The 15,605-nt window shown below is 37.8% G+C and overlaps 1 long non-coding RNA gene across 1 annotated transcript; it reads right to left on the bottom strand.

The window, feature by feature from the left end:
• Nucleotides 1–5,686: 5,686 nt before the first annotated feature.
• On the bottom strand, nt 5,687–13,854 carry LOC128242333 (uncharacterized). Its single transcript, XR_008262583.1, has 4 exons — nt 13,760–13,854; nt 7,036–7,171; nt 6,457–6,786; nt 5,687–6,226 (listed from the first exon to the last, which is right to left on the bottom strand). It is a non-coding gene; the product is annotated as an uncharacterized LOC128242333 (long non-coding RNA).
• Nucleotides 13,855–15,605: the final 1,751 nt, after the last annotated feature.

Here is a 15,605-nt window from a genome sequence, read left to right as displayed (position 1 = left end):
GTCGACTAGAATGCATCCTTAATTATAAATGTGACCAACGTAATGTGTATAAAACAAACTTGTTATAATTACTGTTACTATGACTTCCTATAATCTCGTTTCATTACTATGAACAGTCGAACCCCGCTGGTTCGAAATCGCTTGGCTGGAAGTCCTCGTTGGCTCGAAGAAGTTAAACAATCCCGGTTGGCTCGAATTTTTCGAGGCTCGAGGTATATTCGCTGGTCCATGGGAGTTCGAGCAATGGGGGTTTGACTGTACTATCAAAATTGTATTGTGTTTGTCAATATTTATTCTTATGTATGTATTACCAAATACCATGTACATCTCCAGAAAATTGAGGAAAAAAGTGTTCTCTGTTTTAAGGGCCGGTCACAATGCAGAAGTGGGTGGGGAAGGTAAAAAACTAAAACGTTTAAAAACTTCATGTTTTATTTAGTCTTGAGGAACGATCTTTTTGGGGAATGAAACATATAATCTTGGTGACACGTTTTTCAGGGGGTCCAACGTGTTTTGTGTTTTCCGAAATTTAAGTGTGGGAAATGTGTGATGCGGAATAAAATGGCGGTGTTCGAATGTTATTGAATGTATAAGCTGGACGATTGCTTGTTTGCAAAGTGAAAATAGAAAATTGCGTGACTTGAAACTGTCTTTTTGTCAAAGTGCACCATCCTTGTACCTATTCTTGCTATTATTCATTGATTTGTTTGCATTTTTTTCTTTTCGACGGTTAGTGCACTTACATGGTCACTATAAGGCAAATGTTAGTATGCGGAACTACAGCAAGGTACACGTATAGTGTGTAGTTGGAAAAAAAATGTTACCATTTTTTTAGAATAGCTTGTTAGAAAAAAGTATTTGCAAAGAACTGTGGCTTAATTTATCATGAAATTTAAGAAACAAATAGATTTTGCGAACAAATTCAGAAACAGTAGTGTACCAATATAAGAGTTTATTGCGAGAGCTATTAGTTCAGAGACTATCCGCATTGTCCCAGAAAGCCATTCTGCGTGAATTGGCAATGTAATTCGTATAAAAGAAAAGTAGGAATCGGGTAACTGGGGACGCCAGACTGGGGTGCAAATCAGTGCTCATTGCGAGAACTTATCGAACAATGACAAGGGGACAACCCACATTGCTCCAGAATGCCATTCTGCATGAATTAGCAATGTAAACGGGAAGATTTTTTTCAACGATTGAGGGGACCGGGGCGGCAGATGGTGGTGAAAATAAGTGCTCATTGCGAGAGCTAAGCGTAGATTGTTCAGAAAAAAATCCGCATTGCCCCAGAACCCCATTCTGCTCGAATGGACAATGTAATCCGGAATAAAAATTGAGGTAGGTTGGACGGGTGGAGCAGGCTTGGGTGTAAATCAGGCAGTGCTCATTGCGAGAGCTGTGTTTAAAAGGTTCAAAGGACAATTAGCATCGCTCCATAATGCTATTCTTCGTGAATTGACATTGTATTCCGGAATTAAAAGATTCAGGAGTCGGATGGCTGGGACGGCAGACGGCGTTACAAATTAGTGCTCATTGCGAGACGTGTGCGAAAAATACTGAAGGGACACTCCACATTGCTCCAGATTGCCGTTCTGCGTGAATTTGCAATGTAATACGAAATGAATTAAACTGGGATTGGATGGCAGGGGGCGGCAGACTGTGGTATAAATCAGTGCTCATTGCGAGAGATGTGCGTAAAATGTTCAGAGGGCAATCCGCATTGCTCAAGAAAGCATTCTGTGTGAATTGGCAATGTAATCAAAAAGAATGCCTTCTGCGTGAATTGGCAATGTCATCCAGAATAAATGTTAAGGGAAAAAATCGGCATTCCTGCAGAATCGGGGTTCGAGTGGCCGGTGGCGGCAGACAGGGGTGAAGATCGATGCTTATTTCGAGATCTTTAAGTAAAATGTTCAGAGACCATCTGTATTGCTGAAGAATGCCACTCTGCGTGAAGTAGTAACGTAATCCGAAATAACAAAATGGGGGTCAGTTGACTACCGACAGGCGGGAGTTTTCAGAGTCAATGAAGTGCGTAAAAAAGTTGGAACTATCAATAGTGTTCTTGAGTGAAACTTGGCGTGAATTGTCAATGTAATTTGGAAAAAATGGGAATTTGTTGACCCTCCGATTTGCGTCCGAGTACAATTAAGTGTTCAGTGTGTGTAAAATATTAAGGCGACTATCCCCACTGTTAGAAGGTTATCCGCGTGAATTGGCAGTGTAATCCGGAATAAAAAAATGGGACTGGGATTATTCTCCTCCGGGCGTCAGAGTGCATTTTTAATGTTCAGTGTCAGCGCTGTGCGTTAATAGTTGAGAGGAATTTCCGCAATGCTTAAAGCAGAGCAAACACTGTGGTCAGGCCGGTTTATGAATGCTTAAAATCCAGATGATCTTAAAACATACCGTAACACCAAAACCTGACCAGCTGACTGGGTTGTTTTTAATGTTTGTACAAACGAAGCCATGCTCATGCTTTCCAAATTAGAGATTGTATGTACAAAGTTATTGCGGCTATGACTTTTTAATCATTATTTTTAACTACACATGTATAATTAATTTTATGATATGCGATACTTGTTTTTGATTACCATTTAAAAAATATATTTCACTTCATGTTGTCCGTTTGCAATCGGAACTCCTCGGCTCGTATCAAGATATGGCCTCGGCAATCGGAACTCCTCGGCTAGTATCAAGATATGGCCTCGGCAATCGGAACTCCTCGGCTAGTATCAAGATATGGCTACCTCGAAGCTTGCCGGAGATGGCCGAGTTGTTACGATTGGTCCGTTTGTTATACGAGCAGTTATATTTGACGGGATCCGGGACCCAAATTTTAATTATGGTTTTATCTTTGCGTTTGTAATGTTTGAGCTTGTACAGGCCATTGAAAATAGTGAATACCTTAAAATAAATATATTAATAGCATATAAATTATTTCAATGCATATATTATGATGCACTTATGTATTTTTGGGTGCGCTTGTAACTAATTGTATGTTTGATTTTATGTACATGCATTTCCTTTTTCAAATTGTTAATAAATCAATAAGAAATATGGAAAAACAACAACATATACTAAGGTTTATATTAACGTCAGCGACAACTAACCCGGGCTATCTTTGAATAAGCCCGGACTTTTACTGATTACTGTCTATATCGATACTATTCGATATACCCGGGACCGTTGTGGTCGGGACTTTATAGCTTGTAACTGCCGGGATCGATTTTTGAGAAAAGCCGGGACTTCTGAGGTCGGAACTCTATAGCTCGTTACTGCCGGGACCGCTGATTGAGAAAAGCCGGGACTGCTGTAGCCGGGACCTTACCTGATAACTGCCGGGATCGTTTATCGACTTCATTGTAGAGATTGAGACAAGACACAACACGCGTATACAACTTCTTAATTGTATTTGCATATTATATATATAATATCAACAATGTTTTAAAGAAAACATATAAGTTAATAACCAGGAACAATAACATCTGAAGGATAAGAATAAAAAACAAATAACATTTGCTTCAAATAAGAAAAATAGTATAAGAAACAAATCATTTATGATTATATTTAAACATTTGAGCATCATACAATAAATGACAAATAACTTAATGAAAGCATCGGCAGTGTCCGAAATTGGTACATATACTAATCAATGTGATTTTCACATTCTGTCTTAATTTCTTGTTGTTTGGTGATGATGTTGGCGAATTAGAGATAATTATGTTTTCTTTTGTAACTGTCCGAAATATAATCATCATAGCAACTTCCATTAATCTTTGTATTATTTTCCGAAATTTCTTCGGACACACATTCTTTTCCGAACTATTGCTATTTTTGAATCAGGTGCAGACAGTTCATTTTCGAAGTTGATAGGTTTCTGTTTCTCAATTGTCTTTACTGTTTTTATATCTCATAAGGCCTGGGAGTAATTGGTCCCAGATAGGGACTATTAATTTATTTTTATTTTTTGGCTATTTGTTGGATTGCCAATAGATTTATTTGCAACTATGATGTGTTAACACGTACTGGTTGATGGACATTGACACGTCTCTATGGGGAATAAGGTGACAGCGTATTTCCTGTCACATACACCACTTACCATTAAGGCGTTCATGTCAGGCACCAATCGCACGCCGCCGAGACCACTGATGTCAATTACTGATACCGAGATCCCGGCTGTGATGGTCCCGGCAAATATCAGAACAGATCAGAATTTTATTACTTGAAACTATACACTTTTATGTGTTTCATATACATATTAAACCAATTACAATTAAACAATGAAGTGTGAAATATTAAATCAATATTATAATTAATCTATTTTTAAGGATGAACTGGAATAGAAAACACGAATCAAACTATCATAGTACACACTACAATATTTACACCTCAACTTCCATTCCTTAAATGAACTGCCTTTTGGCAATTGCTTTCATTAAGCGATGAACGCAACATCTTCGGATACATCCTTACAATACATGACAATAGCTATTGAGATAACCTAACGGTATTGCCTTTATACAGCTGGAAACGGCCCGACTGCATTCACTTCTTGAAGTGGAATCGGAGACTTGACAAATCTCGGAGCACATCAAATGTTTATTTAGACTGTTTCATAACCACGTCTAACGCCAATGGCCACGCCACGCCTACCGCAATTCTACCGTCATCAATAATCCACGCAATGTTTGTTCAATCAGCGACGTCTACGCCTTTCACTTATCAGCAATGTCACGACCAAATCATTCCCTTTATTATGTAAACTTTGTTCACGACAGGGTAATCCTCGGCGACGTTTATTCTTCTGCACACGGAATAACTGACGTTGAAATGAAGCAAGGTTCCGAAGTTTGTACAGCGGGTTAAGACCGTGAAGAAATTCACGGAAATTGTCACACGATGTTCAGTGTTTCAGATTTCAGGTGTTTGAGACCGAGCCAATCCAACATCATTAAGGTGGAATACGGTAATAGCGCACCAATCCCATAAATGGTCCACAATACTGATACTGCTTTTTAAACCTTTTCATTTTGTTATAAAAATTGTAAAATATGTGTAATTTGTGAATGTGTATTTTGTTATATACCCGTCAAAGTTTGTTAGTTAGAAACATATTGTTTGCCCATAACAGTTATACTCAAGGTTGGGAAGATTGGAGTAAAGGGTCCCCTCAAGTTTTCCAAAGCGGTCAGGCTGGTTATTATTTTTATGGGGATATTATGGCCATTAATAGCACAATTTTTCATAAGGTTTACAGGGTTTCCGCCAGGATTTGCCGAAGGCTTGTCGGAAGTGACAAATAGGGTGGGTTTGGTAGAGGTGTCCCTTCTCTACCCCGATATTTTATTGGAACTGAAGTGTGAATGATGCGTTTTCATGCATTCTAAGCTAAACAAACCTACTATATAGTTCACCTTAAAAATTGTTGCTTGTCATGTGTTTCGTATTCATTTTTTATGTAACAATTTCACATGGTGTTAATATTTAAACCGGTGATGTACTCCGTGAAATTTGTAAAATGTGGACTTGAGTCTGCTGTGCTTGTACATAAAGAGCTCGCACGTGCACGTATTTATTGCTGCAAACGGCGACAAGGAAAACACATAAATATAAGTAACCGTTAGTTTCTTTTCACTTTTAATTATTTATTATTCATTATTAATGTAAATGTACGAGATGAAAATGCATAAAATAACAAAATGAAAAAAACACATGATAGAAGAACAAAGGAATGCTACAACATAGATGATGATGATGCGACTCTAGACGCCGTGACTTCACACAGAATGTCAGACAACATATAAAACTTGTCAATCTAAACAAGGAGCCTGTGACCGTCCTTGGCCCATTTTGTCACCATCTGCTCGACCCAAGTCTCCATAAAGTTGGCACGGTGGGGCCCTCCATAGACATCCGTAAGATGGCGTTTAACGTTTCAGTCTGTAGTATGTTCTTTAGTACGTCAGAGCGTTTTAACACGCTTCAAGGTCGAGAACCCTCGTTCGCAGTCGGCCGTTGACGATGGAAGAAGCAGGCCCGCAGTAGCTAATAACCTTAGGTTAGGCATGGCGCCCCGCAACGGTCCGGCCACCTTCTAGATCATGACTGTTGTGGTTGCCTGGCGGAGTGTCGTGTCCTGCGTGATGGTGTTTTTCAGCACTAGGTAGTCAGAGGCGGCTTCGCTGGCATCTTGAAGAACGCGGGTAAATCGGTCTGCCAGCATCTGGAATTAACGCTGTCTGATATGATTCTTATATTTGCATATTGAACTACACACGTCATGTTTCAAAACAGTATTTTTTAAAAGAGAATGGTTTTACATACAAAATGTATGTTGAATATTAGTAAAAAAAAATATCTTAGCATTTTTGAAACACATGCATTGTTGTCTATTTTCAGATCACTTCCGCTGTGAATATCACTTCTGTTGTGAATAACAGCCTGCTAAATTACCTGAAGTTCGTCTGTGCAATGGGATTTTACTCTGCTTGGTCGCCAGCCGGTACGGTGGTAGGGTTGAATGCGCAGACTGCTTCCAACAAAGGGGATGTGTGGAAATCGCTTTCCAGGTTGCTAACTAGAGCGTCAATGAACTTGTCGTACACTTGCTCCTTGAAGTCAATGTCGTCTCACGGCTTTGGGTGGGTTAATTGGAACGGTTGCTCGGTGAGATGGTCAATGGCCTGTGGAAGATGCTGGAGGTTCTGCCCAGGGTGCTCCTTCACGGAACGGACCGTTGTGATAGCATCCATCACCAGCCGTGTTGTATACCGCGTCCCTCATCTGAAATGATGCAAAACACAAAATGCAAAAGCGATGTAACCAGTGGCATGTGGTCACGTTGTATATATATATATATATATATATTTACATATATATTCGGATATTAATCATGTGTACGAGCAATCGTTTTATATGCACACCAATTTGTGTCATTCAAGAAATAAATGTTGAAGCTGTCTTAGTTTCATAGAATGTTTGAAAAACATGGAGTTATTTGTATTTTATGATACTGTTATTTCTTGTACAAACCTGCAGTGCAAGTGACAGATTTGCCAAGACCGGCAACACTCAGACAGCATTAGGAGAACCGCCACAGATCAGTACTGCTGCATTAACACTGCCAACCCCTGTGTCACGGCGTCCCATCTTTCTATCGCCTCGGGTTCTAGACAACAAAGCGATCACGCTGGTAATAATTTAAAGCTTTTATGGGGAATATTATGGGCACTAACAATTGTACAGTAAAGTCTTAAAGCTGTAAATGGTTTAATAGTTAAGAGGAAAACTTTGTAAATGGTAATTTATTAAAGATAAAAAATGAAATTGAGAAGCATCACATTAAAGCCCGATTTTTCAATATGACAATGGGGAGTTTTTTCAAAAGCGTGTTGAAAGTTATTAAAATTTGCTTTTTTTCAACCATTTATTGAATGGATATGAACTGAAATATTCTGACCAAGTCATGTAAATAGGATAGAAACGTTAGGAAATGAAACGAAAGGAACAAATGAAATTGGCAATAGGCTTTGTGTTTAACTGTCGAGTAATAGCAAGTGATAATTTTGTTTTTTGACTGATTTTATTGATTTTTAATTGTGTTATGTGTATATGATTATATGAAATGGTTATTCTTCAATGAGATAAAAAAAAGTAAATAAAAAAAGTAAACAAAAGAAGTTAAAAATACCTTTCGAAGGTGGATTCTCAGCCCCCTCCCCCAATCACCATATCCATCCCATCCACCATCTCCATCCCATACACCATCCCCACCCCGTACACCATCCTCACCCCATCCACAATCCCCATCCCATACTTCATCGCTATCCCATAAACCATTCACATGCCCATAGACGAACCCAAGCCCATACACCATCCTCACCCCATAAACCATCCTCACCTCATACATCATCCCCACCCAATCCACCATCCTTACCCCATCCGTTATCCTCACCCCATTCAACATCCCAATCCCATACACCAACCTCACCCCATACACCATCCCCACTCCATACATCATCACCATACGAAACACAGTCCCCAGCCCATACACCATCCCAGCGCCTGCACCATCCTCATCCCATTCACCATATCCACCAAATATACCATCCTAACCAAATACAGCATCCCAACCCCATACACAATCCCAATCAAATACAACATCCTCATCAGATACACTATCCTTATCCCATTAACCATCCTCATCCAACACACCAACTCTACCTCATCTGCAATCCTCATCGCATACACCATCCACACCCCATACAACATCCTCATCACATACATAATCCCCATCCAACACATCATCCTCATCCTATACATAATTCTTATCAGATACACTATCCCTAACTGAAACACCATCCCAATCCCATACTCCATCCTCATCCAATACACCATCTCCACCCCATACACCATCCCCTCCCATACATCATCCTCACCCCATACAACATTCTCACCCAATACACCATCCCCACCTCATACATCATCCCCATCCCATACACTATCCCCAGCCCATACACCATCCCCATCCCATACATCATCCCAACCTCTTACACCATCCTCAACTGATCTACCATCCCCATCCCATACACCATCCTTACCACATCCGCTATCCCAACCCTATACACCATCCCCACTCCATACACCATTCCCATATCATACACCATCTCGATCCAATAAACCCCACACATAATCCCTACCCCATACGGCATTCCCACCACATACACCATTGGAAACCCTACACAGCATCCGCATCCCATACACCTTTCCCAGCCCATACACCATCCCTACTCATACACCATCCCCATCCTATCAAAGATCCAAAACCATACACCATCCCAAGGGTATGACTGAAGTGCGAAAAGCTGTTTTATTTCGTGAAAAGCCGGATATGAAATATCAAACATGTACTTCTAAAGTTGTTAACCGGAATTGCAAGTTAAATACTATGTAAAATATAGTTTTTAAGTTAACGTGACAAAACTGAAGTTATTCGAATGCGTTCACTTGGAAAGCCGCAAAACTGGGCCTTTCGCGAAAAGTCGCAAAAAGCCGGGCTTTTCGTGAAAAGCCAGATATAAAGTGCCAAACGTGTAATTTTAAATTTGTTAACCATAAGTGCATGTCTAAAAAAATCAATGTTATCGTGAAAAAAATGAAGAAAAGGCTAGCATTTTCTTGACAAGCCGTTAAAAGTGTAAATCGCCAAATACGGGTTTTTGCGAAAAGCCGCCAAGAGCCGGATTATCGTGAAAAGTCAGATGAAATGACAACATGTACTTTAAAATTGATAGCCAGAAACGCAACTTTTATTACAGTCATGTATATATTAGTTTTTACAATGTAGACCTGACAAAAACAAACAACGAAATAAGAGAGCGTTTTGTTATATGAAAATGGTTTTCCGGGTTTTCAAAGTTTCTTGTACACTCTGCACATATAATACATGTGATACGAGGTTTACCACAAATAAACATACAAAAATTAAATCGGTCAAGCTGTTTTAGTAATAGTCCAATTCTTCTAAGAATTAACACAGTTTTTAAAGTACTTCTCTCTTTCACTTTGCTTTCAATCCCTTATTATTTATTGGGACCGTAGGGGAGTTGGCACGTGCAAGCTGATTAACTTAATTGCCGACAAATTCACAAGCAGATGTTAATTGAAGAATCGTTATCGCCAATTATTCACTTATCTTTTGGTAACACATTTTAAGTAGACTGGTAGAGTATTCTTGGCCTTTCGTAAAACAAGTTGACGTTATGTCGTATCTTGTCAATTATGATATATAATGAAGAAATGGCAGTTACTTTATAAATTAAGTTGATTCGTGTTTACTATGGTATTTTAATGTTTATTATAAAACAGTTATTATCTAATCTTACCTAATTCAGATAAGACTATTACAAAAGTGAATTTTAAAGTTTTAGTAATTTCCCTTAAGCTTCCTATAGTTTCATTTTGTATAGGTTGACCGATATAGGGAGTTACAGATATTTGCAAACATAACTCTCATCATAGCACAACTATTGGATATATGTACATGTATACCCTTTATTTCCACTTATCTGTGGTTAAACATATAACGTTATTGACACGTTAATTTAATTGATAGATTGCATTATAAATTATTTTGATTTATAATAATAATAATAATAATAATAATAATAATAATAATAATAATAATAATAATAATAATATCTTTATTTTAAGAAGGTGACATATTAAGATCATGTACAAAACTACAGAATCTTATTTTCGATATGGCCCTCTGAAACAGAATGAAAATATGGCAAATAATCATAAGACAAACATGAAGACGATGCTAACAACGATGACGATGATGATGATGATTATAAGTATGCTGTTGATGCTGACGATAATGATGCATATGATGACATGATGATGATGTTGAATCAATATTAGACAGATACGCTCAGTTAAATATAATTATGAATAAAACATCACAATTTGTATAATCACAAGTTTCCTATGAGGTACTGTTTGACCTTTATTTTATACGTATTAAAGTTTTTTGATTCTCGTATTTCCAAAGGTATATTATTCTAAACAATTCTGCTGTAATATGTAAACGATGCTTTCATATAATTAGTACGAGGTCTAGTTTGTAAAACAATATCTTTGTGTGCCATTGATCTTAGCATATATACATTATTGTCTGAAACTGTTACTAATTCTGACATATATGATGGAGCCATGCTATTCAACGTCTTGTAAACTAATACTGCTGCGTGGTATTTACATCTATCCGATGTACTGAACTTATGAAGTTGATGTATTTGTGTATTTGATATTTATGTTTTTGTGTTTTTTGGTTGTCTAGTTTTGTAATTTGTATGCATAGAATCACCTGTAAACACTATATTGTATATATATTTGTCCACATGGGCTATGGCCTTCTGGATATTTTGTAAATAAATTTTGAATCTTGAAAAATCTTGAATCATCACCGTCTTCGAAACCACATATAATAATTGTATATACATACATGTACGTAAGCACCTAAAACACAGATGTATGAATCAACGAAGGTGAGGATGAACAGAATTACCATTATATTCATTATTCAAAGATGTTTAAATCTCCGATCAAGTTTATGGCATATTAACAAAATTGCGACCAGACAATAGTTTATACCTTCCACGAAACTTATAAGTGTGACACAACTAAATCTTCATTATTTTCTTTTATTTCTTAATTCTATTCAACCAAATTTTTAACACAGAATAAGTATACAGATACCGATAACGATATATTACGCTATTTATTATTTAATTATTCAGACAATTAAATTGCATTTGTGCGTTATATAGCCTAACCCGTTAAATGCACGATGAAATCGCTCTATGCCGCGAAATAAAATCACACGTGGTTAAATATACAGTAGACCCACGAAAAACAAAAAATGACTCGGACGTCCTACAAGAAAGGAGGGTAGCAGTTGGATTGACTTGGGCAGATGCCTCAATGGAGGTATGTTTATCCTTTTTACATTTACAAGTTAATGATTTGCTTTGAAATATCAAAATTAATATTAAACAAATGCGTTATAACTGCCTTACTACCTGGCATAGTTTTTAACTGCATGATATACCAGTTTAGTACCGTTACCATAAGGTTTACCCGTTCTTTAATGGTACCACTTTATACTTCACTGAGGATGCTTAGCGCGTTTTAAATCATCCCTACAATATTTTAAAATATTAATTATTATTATTATCTTAAATAAAAAGTGAGAAAAGGTACATGAAACAATTGAAATAAAATTTTCAAGTTTGTACAAATTTTATTAAAAGCGTTAATGCTCATAATGCAAAAGTAGTCCTGTTATACAGGTAAGCACTGTATAATCACTATAAGATTGTTTTTTTCGTATTAATGATTTCAGGTCGCTCGAAGAATGCATTATTAGTTAAAAAAATGAAACTCACAAATTTATTCATGCTACATTATATAATGATTTGTGGTTTTACCTTTTTGACAAATGTTACAAAAGTATTTATATATTGATGCAAACATGAATATTTTGCAATAAAGATTATTAAGATATACGTGTACGTCTGTCATGTATATGTCATGCAACATGTACATAAAACAAAGAAAACCTTATATGGATATCATTTTTCGCAACCTCGTACAGTTTCATAAAATGTACATCTCATAAACCAGGACTTTGAATCGAAAACGTCGATACGACAAAAATGGTTCTCCTGGCCCAAACAACACTTTAATTAAATAATTTATTTTATTTAATAATTTGCCAATACTCAATACAACATCGTTCAATGCATCTATTTTAAACTATCATCCCATAATTTTGCTGGATAAGTAGCTTAGTTATTCATTTACTTGGAAATCTTCATACAATTCAAATGATTCAACATTTCACTACTACATTCTTGTAGTGTAGGCTCTTAGTACATTTCATTAGTATGAACACACCAATGTCCTTCGTGGCTTTAAGTTACGTCTTCAATTGCAAAAAGCCGTATGAAAGTCAGTGTTCTTTACAAAAAGCCACGGCTTCTTGCGAAACGCCTGGCTTTTTGCAGCTTTTCGCACTTTAGTCATACCGCCATCCCAACCCCCAAAACAACAATCTCACCCAATACACTATCCCCAACCCATACACCATCCTCATCCCATAAACCATCCTCACCTAATACAGCATTCTAACCTCATACACCATCCCCACCCAATACACCATCCTCACCACATCCGCTATCCCAACCCATACACCATTCCCACCCCATACACCATTCCCATCCCATACACCATTTCCAGCCCATACACCATCCAAAACCCATACACCATTCCCATCCCATACACCTTTCCCAGCCCATACACCATCCATAACCCATACGCCATCCCCATCCTATCCAAGACCCCAAACCATACACCATCCCAACCCCCAAAACTCCATTCTCACCCAATACATTATCCCCAACCCATACACCATCCTCACCCAATAAAGCATTCTCACCCCATACACCATACCCACCTTATACACTATCCCCTCACCCAATGCACCATCCAGACCCCATACACTATCCCCAGCACATACACTATCCCTTCCAAATACAACATCCTCATCACATACACCAACATCAATCCATACAACATCCTCCTCCCATACACCATCCTCACCCTATATATCTTTCCAATCACATACACTATCCCCACCCAGTACACCATCCTCATTCAAAACACCATCATCATCCCAACCACAAACACCATCCCCACCCCATTAACCATCCCCATCCCATACACTATCTCCACCTTATGCAACATCCTCATCCCATACCCCATAAACCATTCTCATCCCATCCACGGTTCTCATCCCATACACCATCCATATCCCATAACCATCCTCAACCAATACACCATCCCCACCCTCACCTCATCCACTATTCCAACCCAATACACCATCCACTATTCCCATCCCATACACCATCCTCATTCCATACACCATCCCTCACCCCAAAACCACCCCCACCCACTACACAATCCCTTATACCATCCTCAACCAATACTTCATCCCAACCCTCACCCCATCTTCTATTCCCATCTAATACACCATCGTCACCAAATGCAGCATCCCCACCTAATCCACCATCATCACCACAAACAGTATTATCACTTTATACACCATCCCAATCCTTTATAATACACCATTCCTACCCCATACATCTTCCCCACCCCATGTCCCTACTTTTCATCAAATACTGGCCCTTACCCTGTGAAGAATCTAGCTTGTTCATCAAACAGCAATAATGTCAGGATATGAGATACCTCGTAGCAAGTTCTATCATCATTTGACAACAGTAGCGCAACTGGAACAGAAAACAAGAGTATGACTATGTTTGAATTAAACAAGGGGAATAATTCATGAAAAATTTGAACTGGTGTAATGGGTCTTCCCAATCATCTGCTCTATGTCTAGTTTTCTGTTCACCCATAAGCAACTAATCAGTACATAACCTGGTTATGAACAATTTTGCATGGTTTAAAATTTGCGAAGCGATCATTAAATCATTTGTGGTGTTTTTTTTTTGTTCAAACGAAAATATCATAAGGATTTCAAATTTCGTTGTGACTAATTCTAGAAAATTTAACCCTTGCAAAACAAGAACAAGAGTTCCACATGCAACCATAAATGCGTTTTTACTGTCAAAAAGGGCATAAATCAACTATAATTAAAATTTACATTTAAATATAACACTGGTAATACAAGTATGTCATGTAATATTTTGGATTTTTTTTGTATAACCACACCAACATTCTTGATAGCACCAACACTATATTGGACATACAGACAAGCTTACAATAATTATACAGTAGGAAAAGTGTGAGCAATAAAACCTCTTACCTCGAACAGGTGTCAGGTACTAGGTGGTATCATTTGCCAGTCTGTGTCTTAGGGAGAAGTCATTAAAATGTATGCAATAAAACTACTTACCTGTGACCAGTGTTAGGTACAAGCTGGTACCATTTGCCAGTCTGAATTTCAGGGAGAAATCATTAAAATGTTTGCAATAAAACTGCTTACCTCTGACAAGTGTCAGGTACAAACCGGTATCATGTGCCAGTCTGTGATTGAGGGAGAAGTCATTAAAATGTATGCAATAAAACTGCTTACCTCTGACAAGTTTCAGATACAAGATGGTATCATGTGCCAGTCTGTGTCTCAGACAGAAGTCATTAAAATGTAAGCGATAAAACTGCTTATCTCAATTGAGTGTCATGTACAAGCTGGTAACGTATGCCAGTCTTTATCTGAGGGAGAAGTCATTAAAATGTATGCAATAAAACTGCTTACCACGAGTTTCAGATTCAAGTTGGTATCATGTGCCACTCTGTGTCTTAGGAAGGAGTCATGCTAAAATGCTTAAAATAAAACCTTTGACTAGTTTCAGATACAAGCTGGTAACATGTGCCAGTCTTTGTCTAAGGGAGAAGTCATTAAAATGTATGCAATAAACTTATTAACTTTTGACCAGTGCCAGGTACAAGCTGGTATCATGTGTTAGTCTGTGTCTCAAGGAGTACTAATTAAAATGTATGCAATAAAATAACTGACCCTTTGAACTGTCGACAACAAGCTGTTAGCATGTGCCAGTCTGAATCTCAGGGAGAAGTCATTAAAATGTATGCAATAAAAACGTCTTACCGCTGACAAGTGTCAGGTACAAGGTTTCGTGTGCCAGTCAGAATCTCAGGGATAAGTCATTACGAACGATGCTTCTCAGAATGGATGAACAACCAGGGAGGTAATTGCCTGCATGGCGCTCTGAAAAAAAATCCTTGTTATACATTGTACATGTTGGACTGCATTTTAGATCATTGTTATCTAATTGATCTCTGATGGCCGAGACAAAATTAGACAATATTTTTTTTTGTCACTGGTAACATATGTAGAAAGTTTTATGTCTATTTCAATGTTTCTTTACTTATTGCCAAGATATTGTAGGATGATGAAGCCTCAGAAGATAACGACTTAGCGATTATCATACTTCTGTGACTTTTATTCTTTATGAAAAACAGCCTAGAGAACAAAGTCACGGTAATAAAAATTTCATCCT

Source organism: Mya arenaria, chromosome 8 (assembly GCF_026914265.1).
Source record: "Mya arenaria isolate MELC-2E11 chromosome 8, ASM2691426v1".
NCBI classification, from domain to species: Eukaryota; Metazoa; Mollusca; class Bivalvia; order Myida; family Myidae; genus Mya; species Mya arenaria.
The sequence above is the reverse complement of the archived record's forward strand: the minus strand, read 5'-3'. Positions and strand labels throughout refer to the sequence as shown.